The sequence below is a fragment of the Perca flavescens genome, chromosome 1, assembly GCF_004354835.1.
Source record: "Perca flavescens isolate YP-PL-M2 chromosome 1, PFLA_1.0, whole genome shotgun sequence".
Taxonomy (NCBI): domain Eukaryota; kingdom Metazoa; phylum Chordata; class Actinopteri; order Perciformes; family Percidae; genus Perca; species Perca flavescens.
This window is the reverse complement of record NC_041331.1, coordinates 23,646,978-23,654,491: the sequence shown is the minus strand read 5'-3', so window position 1 is coordinate 23,654,491 and position 7,514 is coordinate 23,646,978.

The following is a 7,514-nucleotide window of genomic DNA, read 5'->3' as shown; positions in this document are numbered from 1 at the left end:
TGCCTTGATCATCAATCCTATCGTCTGGGACATCTGCGAACAGATCACCCAGGCAAACCTTCACGTTCCCGCTCCGCCAGGAAGTCAAGAAGGGGTGGTCTTCGTTCCTCGTCAGTTCCGTACCATCCTGCTGAACTCAGCCCACACCATTCCGGGTTCGGGACATCCGGGTAGGAAGCGTACCCTCTCCCTCCTCCGCCAACGGTACTGGTGGCCCACCATCTCTCAGGATGTGTCCCATTAGGTTTCTGGCCGTTTGGTTTGTGCCATAACCAACACCCCCAGAAATCTCCCAGAAGGCAAGCTCATGCCCCTTCCTGTTCCTCGGCGCCCATGGTCCCACTTAGGGATAGACTTCATGACTGACTTTCCTTTATCTGATGGCCACACCTGCATCCTGGTAGTAGTGGACAGGTTCTCCAAGGGGTGTAGGCTGATTTCTCTACCCGGGCTTCCCACTGCCCTCATGACGGCAGAAGCACTCTTCTGTCATGTGTTCAGGAACTTCGGCATTCCAGAGGACATCGTCTCGGACAGAGGACCTCAGTTCATCTCCAGAGTTTGGCAAGCCTTCTTCAGACTCCTGGGAGTGACAGTCAGTCTATCGTCAGGTTATCACCCTCAGACAAACGGACAAACAGAACGGAAGATCTAAGAAATCGGACGTCATCTCAGGACCTACTGCCACCAGAACCAGAAAAGTTGGAGCCGTTTCCTCCCCTGGGCAGAATATGCCCAGAACTCCCTTCGTCAAACCACCGCAGGTCTCACCCCTTTCCAATGCATCCTGGGGTATCAACTCCCGCTTTTCCTTTGGTCGGGTGAGCCATCAGAGGTGCCTGCCGTCAACCACTGGTTCCAAAGCAGTGAAAGGGTATGGAATGCGGCTCACGTGCAGCTTCAACAGGCTGTCCGCAGGCACAAGGACCATGCAGACCGACGTCGGTCCAAAACTCCACAGTACCAACCCGGCCAGAAAGTGTGGATGTCCACTCGGGGCCTCCGCCTGCCTTGCCGAAAGCTCAGCCCTCGCTACATTGGACCCTTCACCATACAGAGGCAGATAAATGACGTCACCTACAGGCTGAACCTTCCTTCTCACTACAGAATCTCCTCTTCATTTCATGTCTCCCTTTTGAAACCCTTTGTTGACCCTGTCTCTCCTCCTCCCACAGACCCTGACGCAGTAGTGCCTCCTCCTCCCGTACCCGTCGACGAGGAAGCCGTCGACGGCTTATGTTATAGGGTCCGTAACATCTTGGACTCATGGCGGCGGGGTTGGCATCTCGAGTATCTGGTGGACTGAGAGGACTACGGGCCGGAGGAGCAGTCGTGGGTACCACGTGATGACATCCTGGACCCCGCTCTCCTCAACCAGTTCCACGCCGACCGTCCAGATCGCCCCTCGGGGTCGGGGCAGGCCTCGTCGCCGTGGTGGATCCTCTTCTCAGCCGTTGGGAGCCGCCTTGGGAGGAGGGGGTACAGTCAGGGTCCCACCGTCACCTGCATTCATTCCTCCCTCTCATTCTCCAGCACTCACTCCTCCCACTGATTCATACTCCTCGTCACTCACGCCGATCAGACGCTCCCAGTCCCCTCAGTACTAATTACACACACCTGCACCTCATCAAGCCACATCCTCAGTTCACCACCTGCAGCTAATCAACAACCACCTACATAAGCAGCACAGACACACACGCACTTTGTCTAGTCTCTTTCTACACAACGCTCTGACTCACTCACGTTAAGCCTAGTCTATCCAAGTTTGCCTTACCAGTACTTTGTATCCTGTTGTCTGCTGCTGCTCTAAACCTGCCTGCTCAGCTACCAGGTTCCTGCCTGTTGCTTCCTGCTCTTTGTTGGATCATTGTTAATAAAGATCTGCTTCACTACTCCAGTCTGTCTCCTGGTCATCCGTGACAAGAACCAGGTTCAGCTCTTTGTTCTCCACTTGCAACTGGGTTTTTTCTTGTAACGTGTTTGTCAACAGCAGGCTCAGCTGTGTATTTTCTTGTAATGTGTTCAACAGCAGGCTCAGCTGTGTATTTTCAGCAGACAACAAGGTGAAGTTGTATGGTGTTGCATTTATGATCAGCTTCAGCTGATCATACTCATTTCCCAAAAGTGTTGAGTTTTGACAGGTGGAGTTAAGAAGTAACACTTGGTTCTCCACTTGCAACTGACTTTTTCTTGCAAAGTGTTCTTCAAAAGCAGGCTCAACTGTTTATTTGAGCCTGCTCAGACAAGGTAAAGTTGTACCGTGTTGCATTCATGAGCAGCTTCAGTTGCTCATACTGGAGTTGAGGGGAGCTCAGAAGTAGCTTCAGCGATTGTTTTCCATTTGCAATTTGGTGTTCTTTGCCATATGCTGTAAATCTGCTATCAGACTTTGCTGGTTATTTATCTGAGCAAAGACGCTGGTCACTCCACAAAGCAACATCAAAATCCCAATCAAAACAGCTTGCCATCTGGATTGCAGTCTCTTCAAGCTGTTTTTAGTTTCTCCTCTGCCTGTTTCATCTTCACCTTCTGTGGCAATTTTTGCTAGTTCCTCACCAGAGTTTTCACTTTCAAAACTAAGGGCAAAAAATAAGATGTTACTTTGAACAGAATTCGCATTTTCATCCTTACAACATTCTTATCTGCTAGTCCCAGCAGCCACCAGGCAAGCAATTTATGACACCATTTCTCACCTGCAGAACTAATGTTAAATATAAGATACCAATACATTAGTTCATAAGTCACCTTTCATAGCATGCTCTTTTACAAAATCCACATATATATTTTTGTGTAAAATGGATTTCACATAAAGTACATTCTAATCTCCTAAAATGCATCTTTGACTGCATTTTATTGTCAAATGTCTGCAAACTGTGAAACGAACTAAATGTGTAACACAATGTCCTTTCCTTCCCCTCCCTCTCATATAGCAGCTCAATATTATCACCCGATATTCCCACCTTGTTAAATCCAAAAATAAATATCAATTGTTTAAACACTTTAAAAACTGCTAACAAACTGGATCCATCGGGACTGTTGGCCACATCCTGTCAGATGCAGTTCCCGGACTTTTTGTGGTGCTTTACCTCCCCCAAAGTGCAAACAGAATTACTTTACACACATGTATCTACCTGTGAATTTGTATATGGACAATTAGCTACATGCCTAATTAGTAGTTTAGCCGAGACAATTGGTTACTATGAGCCGGGTAAAGAGCACCCTGAGGTCATGGCATTTTCAGCAGCCGTTGAAATTGCGGCAAATTAAATTACCATAGCAACCTTCTATTCTGAACTGGAAATGTAATCATTATAAAATATATTTTTTTCTCACTAAACTTTAGCTAGGCTAGGCCTACTGTGTTTTAAAAAATGTTTAAGTCATGATTATTAAGCATTTGTTGCATAATAGGAAGGCTAGCATTAACAGCAGGCACCAGCAAAACCCACAACATGTGTTTAATAGCATACGTATTAAGGCTTTAGTAAGCTGATTTGAAGATAATTATATTGGTATCGTAAAACTACGGAAGGAAAAAATTGCATGGCTTTTTTAACAGCCTCATGAAACTACTAAAACAAACTAGAGAACCAGGGCATTCAGACGATGCATGGTTCCCTTTGACCAATAAAGGGTTTCTGAGCTGTCTGCCAGAACAGCAGTGCTCCCCATCCAATTGCTGAAAAATGCAATTCTTACCGAAATCTACTAATGTCAAACGTGTTGGATACCAAATCACAGCATGGATTTTTCTTTGGTGTTCCTCAAGGTCTTGGTGTCTAAATGTGGTATTTTGGAGGGATTAATGACATTTTTTTTAATTAATTCTCAAGTGGTATTAGGCCTACAAAATGGTTAAATGTGCACCATATCTATGTAACAAATGGTATTAAACCAAAAACTGACAACAAGACATAGGCTAAGCTAGCATGAGAATGGTCATCATACACTCATATCATAATGTATTAAACGTTCATTTGTTTTAATTAATTAATCAATTTGGCAATTTATTTCTAATTTATGACTAGAACACACAGTTTGAACTGCATGTAAAATTCATCCTCAGGATCCCAGCTTTCAAATGCTGTATACCACTTCTATGTGGAACCTATTGACCTGCTATCACCGCCTAAACATTCCCTGTCCCCCACCCATACCCCTCTAGAAAAAGGGGACATAATGCTAAGGGGTTAAAAATAAACAACTGAGGGTACTTCTCTGTTCTTTTGGTTTTTGCTTATGTTGCTCAGAAACTGGCTACACTTAAAAATACATAATACATGAAGATTTGATTTTGGGAATACTAACTGATGTTCTCTTTCTCAGAAGTCTGGATGAATATCTTGTAATATTTTGTAGTTTTTTAAGGGTAAGGATTTATTTTTACATATGTCTTAAATATATTTACTTATATTTTTTTTTATATATATATATATATATATATATATATATATATATATATATATATATATATATATATATATATATATATATATATATATAACTATATCTGTATGGGTATCTTGAGTGAAAGACAGACAGCATCTCTATGGCGAGAAGCAAGTGTTAAACATGAAAAAGAAAACATGGAGGTACACAGTGATTTACCTTTATAAAGAGTGTGTACAGCAGCTTTACAATTCAATTGTATTTATAATGTCAAATCACAGAAGTTATCTCAGAACTCTTTTCATATAAATCAGGTCTAGACCACACTTTAATTTACAGAGACCCAACATTCCCCCATTAGCAAGCACTTGGTGCATAATCATGTTTAGTTTAGGGAGGGCTTTCTCTCATGCTCTGTTGTGAAATGCATGCGTTTTCTGCCACCTCGAATGCCGTTTATTAATATGAGATAGTTTGACATAAACCATAGACATTTTGCAATATGTCCCTGTTTTTTTACTGTTTACACAATTTAGCAATACAAACACATTATGCATACATGTACATGTTTGGAAAGCACTAAAGGACAAAGCGGTGTTCTATAATTACAAACCTGTAAAATTCTAAGACTTTTCATTACGATATAATATGGCAATTCTGTTTTTTCTGTTTTTGAGAATGGTGAAAAGGTTGAAGCCATAACTCCAGCACTCTAGGGGTACGCAGTAATGAGACCTGAGATTTATCAGGCCCCATGTTGTTCTTGGGCCATCGAAGCCGTGGATGATATAGGTTTTGTATTCTTTTCATTTCCAAACATTAAAAACCTCAACCATATCAATCGCTTCATCTAGAGGTTCTATGCTAATAAACAAAATGTTAGAAGGGGATGGAAATCACTAATCTAAGACAAGTTAATAAAAAGTAAGACACCCCAAGTATTTTGTACATTGTGTACAGTATTTCACACCAGAGTCCAGTTAAAACTAAACATAATAAGATGTTTTACCAACAAACACAATGTCAGAGAAGAGTTACAGATGCACTGACTATTCAGGTTTAACTACGTCACAACAAACATGCAGTTTCAACTCACTATGCAGATTTAATATTGCCTTTGCACTACAATTACTCATAGGCAATATAAAAGTTCATGAGTTCTGGAAACAAACTGCTCTTTTAATATGTTTGTGTCTTATCTGGATTATTTTCATCATCATGACAGCTTATCTTGCACAATGTGCGGCACAGTGTAACCTGAGCTTGAAAACAGGCGTTACCAGTCTGGTCTTGCACTGTAGTCGATTACTGGCAGATGGAGGAAGTGACTCATGTTCCCAAGTCAGTGTGAACAATAACAGGGGGGTTGTATTCTCAATAATACATCCAATCCACAACATTTGTTATGAAACTGTTACACCCCACACCTTCTACTCAAATGTACAATAGAATGAGAAAGACAAAATGAGATTAAGTGCAGACCTCATCAGATCAAGAGCTTACAGTCTCTGGACACAAAACCTTAAAAAGCCTATGATAACCTGCTCTGACAGAAGGGGAATTAGTTTGACATTTTGTCCTAATGGTGGTGCTACAAGAAAGGGCAGGTGTTCATAAACACATTAGGATTCATCCTGTGGGGCCCATGAATATCCACTGCAAATTTTATGGAAATATTGCCACTACAGTAGCTTTTGAAAGGTCAGGTAGTCATAAAAACCATTTGGAATCATCTGGGGACCAGAGCTTCATGTAAATGTGGCCATGTATCTTTACTTTTTACATCCACACATCAGAGTGGGCAGAAACAGAAAGGATGAATGTGAAATCTGACTGTTAGTCCATGTGGTTAAACTCAATAAATGGTTTAATCAGCATGCCACAATAGGTTCTAAATTATACTCCGAGCAGGCTCATCAAAAACCATTGGGGCATCTTGGTGGCAGACTGCAGTTGGTTTGATTCCTGTGTCAACAGCCATTGATTCCTCAATGCCCTGAAGTCAACCATGTAGAGGAGAGCAAAAAGAAGTCTCCTGAGAGGATCAATAAAGTTTCACTGGTGACTTTACAATCCAGTCTTTTTTTTTTTTTTAACTGTGATGAAGGTCACTTTTCCATGGAAAACAATTTCCACCTGGAAAAAAAACAGAATAGATCAAAAGGCACGGTAAGTGAAAATTAGGACATGAAAGTGAAATTCTTTAAATGTTACAATTTTGACTCATTATTTCATAACTGTTGACTAAAAATTAGAGAAACTAAGTCAAAATGATGAGCTGGAAAGTCAAAACTGTGAGAGGGTAAGTCAATATTATGAGATACCAAGTCAAATTTCTGAAATAGTGAGTCAAAGACTCACTATTTATTTATTTACTCACTACAAATATGACTCACTATTTCATAACTTTGAATACAAATTATGAGATGAAAAGTTTATATTATGGAATAGTGCTATTTTGGCTAACTATTTAATATTTGGACTTTAAATTAAAAAATATACTAAGTTAAAAAATATGAGATCAAAAGTCACAATTGTGAGATTTTAAGTCATGAGATAGTAAGTCGAAATTTTGAATTAGCCTACCATACAATTATGTAGACTTTTTTTTTCTTTTGTTGAATTGATTTCATGCCAGGGCTGGGCGATATGACGATAATATTTAGTCAAAACGATATAAAAATGTATATCGTATAGCCTATATTTTTCTATATCTTTTCTATCAAGATGAGGAAAAACTGAACTGAACTGCGTTACAACAATATTCCGCCATTTGGACGACTATCTATGTTCTGATCCTTGTATATTTAGTTCATTTTGGACTACAGATTTTAATGAAATGAGAAAATACTTTTCATTTGTCAAGTAGGCTATTTAATTCACACAGTATACAAAATAAAATAGGCTGAATGTGGTTATTTGAATTTAATAGAAGATTTTGGCCATATCGCCCCGCCTTACTTTATGCATAACTTTTCATCTACATTTTTCTTTACCTGGCGAAAATGGTCCTTCCATTGTTTCCGTTAGCCTACATCACAAGACCAGAGTGCCTGACACCAGAGTGCCTGACACAATCACACAAGTCAAAGGTGGATAGCGTCAAAAAAATTAAGTATACAGTT